At 34.8% G+C, this 14,849-nt stretch overlaps 1 long non-coding RNA gene across 1 annotated transcript; it reads left to right on the top strand.

The window, feature by feature from the left end:
* The first annotated feature begins 541 nt into the window (after positions 1-541).
* On the top strand, positions 542-1,012 carry LOC118744908. Its single transcript, XR_004993595.1, has 3 exons — positions 542-709; positions 808-870; positions 939-1,012. It is a non-coding gene; the product is annotated as an uncharacterized LOC118744908 (long non-coding RNA).
* Positions 1,013-14,849: the final 13,837 nt, after the last annotated feature.

The raw sequence follows: 14,849 nt of genomic DNA, 5'->3' as shown, positions 1-14,849 counted from the left end.
GGACCAAATTCAAAATGATGTTGTTTGCCACTTATGTTTACTTATAAATTTTTAAGATTTTTCAATTAAAACACAGTTCATTCCCCCTAAAAAATACCATATAAAGGGGTGTTTGCAGTTCTCAAGGAAAAACGAAAAATTCATATAATATAATGCACAAGAAATGGAAAGAAATTTTCTACTATCAAAATTTCTTAAATCAGTTTGCAGCTCTCAAGAAAAAAATGTTAGGATATTTATTCCTTCAAGAAAACTTACAGCAAAAGCTTAGAATCCAGCTCTCAAGAAAAATTATAAGAAATATTTTTTATTATTTCTTTTGATTAAAAAAAACATTTTGCCTTTGTTATAAATTTTTTCGAAGAAACAAATATACGAGCATTTTTTCCTGAAAATTTCTTTTCGTTCACTTGTGCGTCATTTTATATGAATTTCTCGTTTTTCTTGAGAGGTACTTTTCAAACAACAGAAAAATCAAAAGTAATGGAACTATTTTGATATAAAACATTAATTTACATATTTCTTTGCAGAGTATCGGAGTTATTCAAAATTTTTATTCAAAAACCTGCGTTTTACAGCAAGTGCAGCCATTGCAAAAAAGTTTTGCGCGCTAGGACCTCTGTGTGTCCGTCCACGTTAGGCTGGTGTAGTCTGGGAATTACACCTGCAGCGATTTATTTGGTGAAGTGCAGCCGTTACATACTTACAAGTAAGTATACTACCCCATAAAAGTGAAAGTGCAAATATTAATAAAGGTTTTTTTCTTGTGCTGGCCATGATTAATTGTGTGTCCGTCTATGTTCGCAGGTGAGGGTATTTTTAACACTGCAGCCTTTGGTTTGGTCAAGTGGAGCCTTTGCATACTTACAAGTTAGTATATAAAAGTTAGTACATAAAAGTGAAAGTGCAAATATTAATAAAGATTTTTTCTTATGCAGGTGAGGATCATTTGTGTGGCCATCCACGAAATGTAATTCAATTTAAGATATTAAACATCTAATTTTTAAATGCAAAACATATAATTTTTAAAAGATTAGTTTATATACATACATTATATCAATTGCATCTTTACTATTTCTATATTCCTTCATATCGCACACTTTCTTCAAAAGAGTCGAGATCTCAAAATAATACGTTTGTCAGAAAAAGTGAAAAACCAAGGCGAATTTATATAAGGTGGTGTTGTTTAATCAGCTGTGAGTAGCGTTTGATTGTCAAAATTTTATATTTTGCTAGTGAGTGAGTGAAAACGTGAGAGTGTTTGCATTTTCTGTCGCCTTTTTCCATTCGGAGAAGAATAGCTGAAATTTGACTATGACCAGCTAAAAGCAAAAACAAAATACAAGTAACTGTTGTATTTGTTGAATCGATACCACCTTATATAAATTCGCTGGCGAAAAATTATTTCTTAGCACATGATAATCAAGGCAAGGGCGACTTTACCTTAGTTTTTTTTTTAACAAATTATAACAACAATTTTCTCCAGCTTTTGCTGAAAGGTAAATAAAAACTCTATGTACATTTTTAGCGTACAATCTCAAAAATTCCGAATTTTGAGTTGTGACTCTTTTGAAGACGGTGTCCGATATAGTCCCATTGAATAAAGAATTTGTTTTAATTTATGATTTTTCTTTGGTCACGATTTTATGTGAATAAAATTCTCTGATTCTTCATTTATATCATTTTTAATATCTTATAGCATATTCAATATACCATAAAAAAGTTTATTTATTGTCTATTGTGTAGATAACTGGAATCTGATTTATATCTTTAATTAAAATTTTATACAAAAAACGCATTTCAGCACTGCTAGACCAGTTTTCAAACTACCTTTTCACAAAGGGGATAAAATGGCTACCCGCTTTCTCTTTCCTTCTCAAATGAAACCTTACAAGGCAGTCGATTGACACAAATGTCAATATTTATCCAACCATGTGTTATTGAATTATGGTCATGCGCTGCGTCGGATAATCGCTTGTATGCACAACTCATTCAATAGATTCGATATGTGACAGTACTCATGTTATGCGCTGCAGCACAATAAAAGTATAACCAGCGCTTCGATAATGAGCAGGATTTTTTGAACCCATCTCGCGTGTATTTCCCATATACATACATACTATGAACGTTGGAAATCTAAGGTTAGTTATGAGTTCGTTCTCAGTTCAATATTCATATTGAATATTGAAGGCCATTTTCGAACGTTCGCCAAAATATTTATTGGGAACATATTATGTTCTAGTAAGCTACTGGTAACCGGTACAGCTATGAAATTTTTACATAACATAGAAGAAAAGGGAGCGGTAATTTGTTTATTGTTTTTGGATTATGACACCCATGCAGCAAATTAGTCTGTTCCTTTGAACTTCGGACTAAAACCTGTGGAACTGTCAAACTACAATTTTACTCTCTCAAATGAGAGTAAAAGGAGAACAGATGCAGAAGTGCATAGGAACGCAAAAAGCACTATTTCCTGTAAAAACGTCAGTCGGTTTGTTTACATGTCATTTGTACAACACTGATTTAGCTGAAATATCACTAAATAATTATTAAAATCTATACATATTCAAACATTTCGTTGTTTAATTACATTTTTTTACAAATATAAGGTACTTTGCTTTCACCGCTGTTAGTTTTTGCTTGCACATGCAAATCAGCTGATCGTTTGACACTTTTCATGAACTTACAGGAAAAAAAACTCCGGACTAAATCCTGTAACTTCTGACTAGGAACAGTTGCTCAGTTACTCTCTCAAATGTGTTCCAACTTACAGGTTTTATGTCAATAGGAACGACTTCCTGTAAGTTCTGACTAAATCCTGTAAACCAGACTGCTATTGGAACAGACTAAATGTGTATCTATATATAATTGCTCAGTCATACGACTTAGTTAGAGCGATATGTAGTAGCTACAGAATTGAATTATATATCAAATTAAAGGCAAGCTCCATAAGTTATCCAGAAATTGCCAGATTTCAAATCGGCGCAGTAGGTAACAAAATATAAGCGTTTAAACATTTTCTTGACTCATTCTCAATGCTTCTACATATTATTGCTCAGTCGTACGACTTAGTTAGTGCCATCTTAAGCAGTTAAAGAGTTAAGTTATATATCAAATTAAAGTGCAAGCTGCAGTTGCACAAAAGTAAAACGTGGCAGAAAAGTCGACAGTGAGCAGTGTAATCTATTGAAAAATATTACCCAATTTTCCGTGGAACTGTGATTCGGATTTGTTGTTATTCATAGTTTTGAAATATATTTCGTGAAAGCAAAAAATAAAAATTGCTGAGATCGCTTTCTCTTTTTAACACGTAGGATATCACTCACAAATTTAAAGGACCTGGAATGACGGTAAAACTCGAAATGAACTATCCAAATTAGTAGGGTATACATACTTATGTATTTAAAAATTTTTAGTATCAGTGGTCGAATTTTTTGAAAGGGTTAAGAAAGCTTTAGTTTAAGAGCGTGATACTAAATACCTTTCACCATGAAACGGCGCCAATTTTAAGTGACTATGGTCTTTCAGACTGCGACTAATAAAGCCCTTGGACGGATATTGTGAAAGGTTGGTTGTTGCTAGTATGAAATAATTTCAATCTCCTTATTCAATGAAAAACCATTCTAAGCCAAAATGTTATTTTAGTTGAAAGACCCTATGGACTTATTGATTAGATAAATAATGTTTAAACACATTTTTCTACAAATTATATTCCATTTAATAAGTCAGCAAATATTAGGACTGTTCTTGTATTGTAAATTACCCAAATTATTGCAAAACATCAGGTTTTTGCGTCCTCGTACCAGAAAAAATGGAAAGTAGGGTAGATGTTTAGAGAAATTGTACCAGCGAAAACATGCAAGTAAGAAAATCAAATGCTCTCATACATATGTCTGTGTTAAAATTTTACTAAGAACGCATGCTCTATTACGATTTTTCTCATAAATAGGTATATAAAAGTTTAGTCTGACAGCATAAATTATAGAATGTCATAAGTGAAAAGTCCTGAAAAGCTCTCAAGTCCTTAGTTTTTAAACAAAATAATGAAACATACCGTCCGCTGTGGTGTAGTGGTAAGCGCTCTTCCATTTCGCCGGGCCTTGTTTCAAGCCCTGGTCAAAGCAACATCGCAAAAAAATTAAAAAAAAAAATGTTTTTCTTAACGCCCCTGGCAAACCTCCGAGTGTGTTTCTGCCATGAAAAACAGCTTCTCATAAAAATGCAATCGGAGGCGGCGTAAAACTTTAGGTCCCTCCCCTTTGTGTGACAACATCAAGGCGCACGCCACAAATCGGAGGAGAAGCTCGGCCAAACGCTAACATATGTGTAAGCGCCAATCTATTATTATTGTTATTATACATACATACCTGGCTTTGCCGTTCAATTAAAGTAGCCTAACTAAAATTTTAATAAATGAAGAAAAATTTTGTGGCAGTCTTTTGAGAGCTGATTCCTAGAGTATTTTCGTGATGATTTAGAAACTGGTCTTTAAATTGGTCAATTGGCTCCAGGTTTCGAGACATTTGGGATAAAAAGTGTCCAGAGCACATTTTTCCTTTTTTTGAGTCTTTAGAACAGCGTAACAAGAAAACTTAAGTGCCGCCCTTTTCTTCCAAAACATAATATGTTAGGTTCTTCAAAAATTAGTCACAAAAACATGTGTTTTAAGAGAAAATGTACTGATTGGCCAAAATAATTTTAAAATCAATTTTACATTGTGTTAATTGTGCTTTAAGAAATATTTTCAAATATATCCATTTAAATTTCTCTGTTCAGTTTCATGACCAATTAATCCATGTCAAAAATTAAGCCGCTAACATTTCAGGAGATGTTAGTAAAAAAAATTAATTCGAATTATTGATATTTTTTTTTTGAGCACATGAAATCTTATTAATCAAGATCTGTTGAGAAATTTGGTAGTTATCGAAATTACCTAAAACTACTGTAGCACTTATTCGCCTACAGCGTTCCCCTAATTGGATTAACGTCTTTATTACTTTACGTATCAGCTTCTGTTATCAAACAATACCAGTTGAAATGCCAATCATCTTAAGATGGTGTGGTATAATTGTTTTATTACTTTTCTCCTAAATCATATTAAATACATTTTCGACCATTGCCCCATAAATTGTTCGTATTTGATGAAAGAAGTCATTATTTCATTATTTACGCAAGTGCAGGATAATCACCCAGCTGCCAATTTATCATGATGTCCTCTTTGCTTGATCTACCCTGCGGCCCGCCAACTCACAAATTAACCCTCACCATTCCATGGTAGATAATCAAACTTAATTCGTTAGATGCCTTTAGAGAGATATCATTGTCAAGTGTGCCTTTAAATCAAATTTATTTATTTTTGTTCTTCCATGTTGAATAGCTGCGAAATAGACATCAACATAAATCGTCGTTGTTGCCCTTTCTAAATAACATCTTCGCCATTCAGTCGTAATTACTTGGCTTACTTTATGTAATTACTTGGAATTAAAGAATAATAAAAAAGCTGCTTACATTGTTTCTCTTTTGATTTAATATTTAAATAAGATAATCTATAAGATTTGGTGAAAATTACATCACAGGATATTTCGCAAACAAGATTCGAACAATGAACACTTGTATTAGAACTAGGGACACGAATTTCGATACGATAAAAAACCATATCGATACTTTTGGCATTCGATACCGATATTTTCTACTCGATAGTTTAAAATGATATTTTTTGGAATCGAGTACCAGAACCCTAGTATCGTATCGAATGTCATAAACTCACATTACAAGGATAATGTTATTAACAATTCTTCCCGATATAATTTGGGCTTTTAAGAGCAGAAATGTGTAATATAGTTAGGATTGCATGTGGTGGAATTTGAATCCGCGACCTCGGTGTTTTAAGACAACACATTAATCTCTACGTGTTGTTACACAATATGTTAGTCTTTGAGGAGAATCTCCCTCCGATTTTTCAAGTTCGCCTTAAGTTCTAAACACATTAAAAACGACGAGCTACGGGCCACAGCTTCCAATTTGGACAAAAGTGCACTTTAGCGGAACCAGGCGTCCAACTTCTTTTGGCGTAGGCGGCCTTCGTCCGCACTTAGGGATTATAACCCTCGGGCAGTAGAATTCTCCTTTCTGTGTTGCCAAAGAAGGGGGACTTAACACCTTTTGCAGAGAACAACTTTCATTTACTGCATTTATTTGCGTCAAATTCATCAAAACATGGTTCGAAAAGTGCAAAGTGCAAGTGTTTTTTGCGAATAACTCTTAAATTAATTAAAAAGCTTAAAAAGCCCGGTCGGCGCCAAAATAATTATCTACATAAGAGTACTTCTTCTTCTTATTTGGCACTACAACCGTTTGCCGGTTTGGGCCGCGACCAAAAAGCTTCTCCAATTGCTTCTCTCCTGCGCGAATTTGCGCCAGTTGGTTATCCTGAGCGCAGACAGGTCCTTCTGCACTTGGTCCTTCCATTGCGTTCATGGGCGCCCTTGCTTTCGTTGTGCACCCATGGGTGCGGAGTCGAAGGATCTTTTCACCGGAGAGTCGTCATCCATGTGTACAATATGTCCAAGCCAACGCAATCGCTGTATTTTTATGCGCTTAACTATGTCCATGTCGTTAAACAGCTCATACAGTTCGTCATTCCATCTTCTCCGATATCCGCCATCCACGAAAACAGGGCCATAGATTTTGCGTAGAATAGTTCTCTCGAAAGCCCCCTCTCATCTCATCTCATCTTTGTTCGATATCGTCAAAGATTCTGCGCCATATAAAAGGTCGGGCATGATGAGAGATTTGTAGAGCGTGAGTTTCGTTCGTCGAGAGAGGGCTCTGCTTTTCAATTGCCCACCGAGCCCAAAGTAGCACCTGTTGGCAAGAGTTATTCTTCGCTTGATCTCCAGGCTGACGTTGTTGGTGGTGTTTATGCTGGATCCTAGGTAGACAAAGTCCTTCACTACTTCAAAGTTATATCTGCCAACAGTGACGTGTGTCCCGTAGCTCGTGGACTCTTTTTATGTTGCCAGGAGGTACTTTGTCTTTCCCTCGTTCACCGCTAGACCAACCTCTTTAGCTTCTTTTTATAAACTGGAAAATGCTGCGGTTACGTCCCTTTGTTTCAGACCTACGATATCGATATCATCTGCATACACAGCAGTATCGTTCTTTTGCTATATATGAAGCCGCTGCGATTCAGACTGGCAGCTCTTATTACGTTTTCCAGCATCAGATTGAAAAAGTCGTACGAGAGTGAATCGCCTTGTATAAAACTTCGTTTGGTCTCAAACGGCGCTGAGAGGTCCTTCCCAATTTGGACGGAGCTGAAGGTTGTGCTCAACGTCACTCTACATAGCCGTATTAGTTTTGCGGGTATCCCAAATTTGGACATGGCGTCGTACAGGCAGCTCCTCTTCGTGTTATCAAAAGCAGCTTTAAAGTCAACAAAAAGATGGTGTATGTCGATTTGCTTATCTAGTGTCTTCTCCAGGATTTGACGTGCTGTGAAAATCTGGTCAATGGTGGAGTTACCAGGTCTGAAGCCACACTGATAAGGTCCGATCAGCTGGTTTGTGAACGGCTTCAGTCTTTCACACAGTATCGTCGTCAGGACCTTGTATGCAATATTAAGAAGGCTTATTCCGCGATAATTGGCGCAAACGGCAGGATCTCCATTCTTGTGGATTGGGCAAAGTACACTGAGATTCCATTCTTCGGGCATGTATTCATCAGACCAAATTCTGCTTAAAAGCTGGTACATACGCCCCACCAACTCTTCGCCACCGGCTTTGAACAGCTCAGCCGGTATACCGTCGGCTCCGGGGGCTTTGTTGTTCTTAAGCCGCTTTCTTGCTGTTCTCACCTCGTCTTGGTCCAGTTGAAGGACGTGAGCTTCATCCCTATACATTGGTTCGGGTTCTCCTTCATCAAACGCGCCATCTGTTTCGCCATTTAAAAGCAATGAAAAGTGTTCCCTCCATATCTCAAGTGTACTATGGACATCTGTGGACAATGGAAACCTGGTAACAGATGTCCATAGTACACTACATAAGAGTACGTGTTAAAATAACTTTACAGCTATGGTTCATAGCTCGTCGTTTTCATTTTGTTCGGGCTATTAATGTTGTGGCACAAAAGGGGTCCCTACAGTTTTATGTCGACTTTGAACGGCGATTTTGTTTTAATGGGAAGCTGTTTTTCATTTTTAAGTTTAAGTCTAATCATAACAGCACAGCGGCCTATATACGAGACCTAAATTCATATACATTTTTTGGATTTTGGTATCGATATTTGGAATATCGAGTCTTTTTACTCCGATATTAATGGGTACCCGATATCTTTAAAGCGATACTTTAAATGAGTACCATATCGATACTTTCTGTTCGATATCGTGTCCCTAATTAGAACTTAGTTGAAGAAATGCCTTGAAAGTAGAATATTTCAATTCATTTCAAAACAATTTTAAATAAAAAAGAAAAACTTGGCATGATCGTTTAACAAAATAGTAATAGATTATATCTCTGCTTTCATTCTGATTTTCCAATTTTTTTAAGGAAGTCAATCACTAAAGTTCATTAGTTTGTCTACCCCTTACTTTTTTATGTTTTTATTATTATTCACCGACAATCTTACCTAGGACTTCTACTTCAAAGCTTTGATAGTATACTGAAAGAATAATCTAGATAGGCAAAAGTAGTTTTTACGTTACAGGCATGCTCTTCTTACTGTTCTCCAAAGTACATACATAGTAAATTTGTGGGCTTTTAATAAAGGTAGTTTTTGCAGCCACACGACAACAAATATTGGAGTAAAAAACTGGAATTGCTTTTAGCCACAATAACCTCGTAAAAACAAGTAATAGTTTGAAGGTCAGGGCTTAGTCACATCTGAGTATTTCGCGTTAGACAGGAAGATTAACGAACGATTCGCAAGTTACAAGTATCTTCGAGAACGTGCTTACACGTATGTACAAAGTACAATGCACAAAAATGCTATATACTTATGGTTACGTGATATGCGTTTTATTCCCTATACTCTTCAAGTTTATTTGCGGTTTATGTTGTTTTACTTTACCATCCGTTAAAAATGCCATATTTCTTCATAACTTAGTCGTTTTCGCTTACCAATGCGTTGGCAGCAAGCATTCCCGTGGTTGAAAGTGTGGCGCATGTACACGAGTGCAACTTGAACGTTGGAGCACGTTCTAGTGACTTTTGTACGGTTACAAGTATGCAATTTGCTAAAATAATTTTATAGTTTTACTACATAATATAAGGACACATCAGGGTACAAACATCCAGATACTGCTTTGTTGTTGGCAGGTAGAAATATATACATATGTATCTACATATGTATGTAGTTACAATCAAGGACGGATTATTTTTTAAATTTAAACCAAACAAATCAACAATTTGTAATCGTCGTAAAATAGTTTTAACTATGCTGACGTATTTGAGTTCATGCGACCTACTGTAATTTACAATGATTTTTATTTCTTGAGTTTAACTAATAAAAATTAAAGATAATAGTTGTATTCATCTAAACCGATAACCTTTATCAAGCAAATATTCTTATAAATTTAAGCACTCTCTTACATGAACACCCCATACTCTCCTGTCGTTTACACTTGCGACTATAGTCGTGTTTTCTTCGGTTATCGAGCTCAGTATCAGTAATTTTTACTACTAGCACGAGGATTAAGAAGTTTTAGAAGTGACCTGACTAAATGAAAAAAAAATTATATGTAGACGAGATAATAATCATTTAAATAAATATTTAACATAAAGACGATTTATTTGAAGCAAGTTAAAATAAACAATGGCAGAATGTCTGTTTGTGTATAAATTCATTTGCCGCTGCTACCAAACTGTGCGGCCAAATTACACTGGTTTACAGCAAAATTATTCTCCAGACGCCACTATCCAATTCCTATGTAGAATTTCTCAGTGATTCCGAAAATCGAGAGCTTAAGCAAAAATTGTTTTTTTTTTTTAATCACGTATATCTTACGAACCAATTTATAAATCTTAATGTAAAATACGGCAAATGTAAGCCAATGAAATTTTCCATAAACCGTGTATACATAACTTTCCGATAGGGCTTATAGTTTCTGACAAATTAATTAATCATTCCAGCTTTTTTATTTTATAATTAAAACAAATCAAACATTAACGGAAGAGCAATTTATAAAATAACAGGTTCTGTACCAAATTTTTGCATTTGTACTAAAGCCTGTTCAGTTACAAAAAAAATCAAGTTACTGATGACGAAAATCGATGGATAAATACGACATATGAGTGGTCAAATGAAAATGCGGAAAGATTTTTCGTATGAAATATGAGCAGTAAAGCGTGGTACTCGGGTGTGCGTGGCGTATGAGTAACACGCTTTACTGCTCATATTTCATACGCAAAATCTTTGCGTATTTTCATTTGACCACTCTTATTTCGTATTTATCAATTCGATTTTCTTCATCAGTAACTTGATTTTTATTTGTAACAGAACAGGCTTTAGTGCAAATGCAAAAATTTGGCACAGAACCTGATATTTTTTAAATTTTTCTTCTGTTAAAGTTTGATTTTATTTTTAAATTTTTTATTAAAAAATAAGAAAAAACTGGAATGATTAATTAATACGTCAGAAAATATCAGTCCCATCTGAAAGTGATGTATACACGGTTTATGGAGAATTTCATTGGCTTTCAGTTTCCGTATTTTATATTAAGATTTTTAGATTGGTTTGTAAGATATACGTGATTAAAAGGAAACAACTTTTGCTTTATGCTGAATAGCGGTAAATTGCAAATAGCTCGAAAACGTATCCATAGAAAAAAATTAACTCTATTTGCGGAATCACCGAGCAATTCTCCATAGGAATTGGATAGTGGCGTCTGGAGAACTAAAACCAAATTAAAATTTGTAATCCAATGTTATCAGTGAAACAAAACAAACATAACGGATAATAAATTGAACCAGATCTATCAGGATCATATCGTTGTTGTTGTTGAATTTGCGTGCAAAATTTTTATGCGGATCCCGATTATTGGCTTCAGTTTGTCAAGTTTATTCAGTCAAATCGCTTCAGAAATTTATCAGAAATGTGTAAACGAGTTTCCATACAAATTTTCACAGCTAATTTATAAGGTTTCCACCATTCATATGGTTTACAACGCTTTTATAAGATTCGACGAATACCCCTAATAATTAATATTTGACTTTTATTTTTTCGCTGAAAGAAAATTATTATTGCTCAAATCTTTTTTTTCGATCAAAAATAATGATTATTTTATGGTTTTTTTATTTTTTCGCTCAAAGACAATAGTTATTATTGAGTTTTATTCTTGCACTTAAGAATAATGAGTATTCAAAAAGCTGAAAGTCATACCACCGCGAATTCCGACGTAACCTTTTCGGAGGCAGCGACATCCTAATAAAAGGAGTAAGTCCCAAAATTGTCAGGTCAGAATTTTATTTCGTTGCGCCTGTATGGCCTTTTAAATTTTATAGATAATATTTTTTGAAGTGGAAAAATTAAACTTGATAATAATTATTATCTATGAGCAAAAACATAAAAATCACAAATCATTTAAATTATTTTACTCATAATGATTAATGTCCCTGATACATATTTAATCCGCGAAGACATTTTCAATTTTCTAAAATGAGGTGTCACATCAAAGGGCTTGGCCTGCATGTGCCCAAAAAGTTTTTTTTTGTAGTTAGAACTTTTTTTAAGCGGTACCGGGTGATTTGGGATTTGACGAAATAAAAAACCGACACCATGCGAGGACCTCTGATCACTCAGAAACGGCTGCACGCAGTTAGATGAAATTAGGCGCACGGATTGCTATAACTCTGATTAACATTTAAAGTATTTTTTATATGGGAGTCAAACCAAAGAAGTTTTAGGAGATTTAAGTTTAAATAAAATTGCCACCTGTTTGAAAACTGGTATTAACATTAATTGTTCAAAAGTTACGTCAATATTGGTGTCAAAAGAAAATCTTTGAAATTCTCATATCGCTTATCTCTGGAACCGCCTATGCTAACGTCCTGAAATTTGACACAGCTATTTATAATATCAATACCATACTACGGCGAATAATGGTGGCACCGCCCATACAAACTTAAATTCTCATACCGCTTATCTCTGGAACCGCCTATGCTAACGTCCTGAAATTGGACTCAATACCGTACTTATGGCGAAGAGTGGTAGATTTTGGAAAGGGGGGCGTGACACCGCTCATACAAACTGAAATTCTCTAATCGCTTTTCTCTGGAAGCACTTATAATAAGGTAATGTAATTTTATACCCCTACCTTTATACACATATAAAATCGCAAGAATCGTTCAATTTGGAACCCTTTTCTCCCAGATTTTAAAATTGCATTGAATGATTGTTGTTTTGTGCAAAAGGTTTTAGAAGGATCAGTGTGTTTCTCTTGCGATAGGTGGCTAGCTCTCAATCCCTAGCTATCCTAAAAAATCATATCTATGATCAGATTTTTTTCACTTTTAGAACACATATTAGTAACATAAAATTTGGCATAACTTCATAGCCCAATCGTGTGATGAAAAAATATTAGGCTCTGTCCCAGTCTTGATAAAAACCAGTATGAAACCGCCATTAGAGAAGGAAATATTATCTTTTGTTGTAAACCTTCAAGATACTTTCTCAACCTTTAACGATTCTGATGAAAAAGGAGAGTTTTTGTAGATGTGGACAATTTAGTTTTTAACATCCAAGAGGCTCTCAGGCAAATATAATGGAAAAACTTATTTACAGCCTGAATTGCAGTGATGAACATCTCATCTATACATACAAATACATATGCAAAAGCTACTGAAGAAAGGAGACTTGGTAGAATTCGCATTAATCAATCCGGTATTAACGTTCGTAATTCGATTTTAAGTTTTCCTGTAAATTCGCTATAAATTATGCTGGTAGACTTCAAAATAGTAATTCGCATAAAGAAGTTAGTATTGCTGACACGTAAAATTCAAAAGTGTATAAAAAAAGATGTCAAATTTCGACAACTGGGCGATACTAGTTAGTTTAATTTCAAGACCTGACGTACCGGTACTCACACTTTTTTTACTAATAATCTTTAGCATCTACATTTCAAAGTAAATTTTTTGGTAAGGAAATAGGAAAATACCAAATAAATGATAAATACCTTCACCTGAATATTCCACCACATTTAGATAATTAATTACTGTTGAAAAAGAAACACTTTCTGTAATGGGTTCAGCGCCAAATGCAACTAAACTGATTAGTCGGTATCGCGCCCGTTCCCGTATTTTTTTGGAAATGTATCGTTCGTGAAGAAGGGAGGTGAGTAAATAATGTAAAATGTGGTACTTATGACTTTTACTGTTCCCTCTCTAAGTCAAACCGGTTGTTTTTTTTACCAGCTGTCACCATGACTTTTTTCTATCTTCCTCCATATAGTCGAAACACTGTGCGTCGTTTTGAAGATAAAGAAACGGGGTTTCTATATGATGGTTATGACTGTCCTAAAGTTAACTTAGCTATTAACAGCTGAACTTTTTAAGTTGATTTGCATAGTAAAGACCTGTCCTTGTTTAATCTAATATATAAAAATCTCGTGTCACGGTGTTTGGGATCCCGAATCCCGGTACTAGATGCCTTACAATCTATTACTATTATTTCTATGAAACTAAAGGGAAAAAATAATAAAAATAATGCCCTTGCAGCTTTTATCGAATCTGACCTTAAAATTGTTCAGTTCACTCAATTTTTTTGGGAAACCTTGGTTTTAAAGTATCAAAAACGAATTTTGGGCATTTTCGAACCCCTGTAACTTCTGTTATCGAATAATGAAGGGTTTTTAATTAAATACATAGTAGGTAGTGGAAACAGGACAAAATTTTGACATAAACAACGGAATGATTAGTTAAGTTCAAAATTAGTTTTGCATGGCTTCAAAAACAGAGGTCGAAAGTGTCTTGACACTCGAGAGGGAACATTAAAATTTACCTCAGCAAGGAGGGCCGGGCTATTAATCAAGCCTGTAATTATAGCATTTCTCTACGACTTGCGAGTGTAGAAAAATTTATTAGCCTTAGACGACTTTTGTAAAGGGGGAGATTTTAGTCTGAATCTCTCTTTTGAATTGATTCAGTCCTTTCTGAATGAACTTGGTAGCGGGGATTCCAAACAATAGATCCGTATAGTGGTAAAAAAGAGCTTTTGTAACATAAGGATCTTTGGAATCCTTTGACCATTGCTTTACAAATGCAAAAACGCCTTTGGCTTTATTGACTGTAACATTAATATAAAGGTTGAAATTGAGTTTGGAATCCAATGTCAAAATTCCAATCGACAAAATTGGATACCTGCTCCATATTATCTGATATTGAATAAACAGCTGGTTGAACTGCCATTCGAGAGAAACACATAACTTTAAATTTTTTTAAGGTTTAGTGGCATATATGTAGTTTGCATTACCCCAACTAGCCACGTTGCTTAGATCCGCTTGTAACAAAGACCTTTCTTCGATGTTTTAAAAAGTTCCACATCATCGGCATACATTAAAATTTTTGAATATTTTATTATAGAAGAAATATCATTAATGAATATCAGGAACAGAATCGGACCAAGGTGGCTTCCCTGAGGAACTCCTGAAGAAACTTTAATGATATTGGAAGAACAATTTTTAAAAATAACTGGTTATGTCAGAGAGGTAAGAAGAGATCCATTGAGGAAGACATTGGGCTGAAAGTCGATTAGGTGGAAATATTTAATTCAAATATGCCCAGTTTGCACTTCACGGATGGCCTTTTTGACGTCACGGATGCTTTTTTAACCGACTTCCAAAAAAGGGGGATGTTATC

Source organism: Rhagoletis pomonella, unplaced genomic scaffold, assembly GCF_013731165.1.
Source record: "Rhagoletis pomonella isolate Grant_MI unplaced genomic scaffold, Rhpom_1.0 Rhpom_scaffold_00008, whole genome shotgun sequence".
NCBI lineage: Eukaryota > Metazoa > Arthropoda > Insecta > Diptera > Tephritidae > Rhagoletis > Rhagoletis pomonella.
The sequence above is the reverse complement of the archived record's forward strand: the minus strand, read 5'-3'. Positions and strand labels throughout refer to the sequence as shown.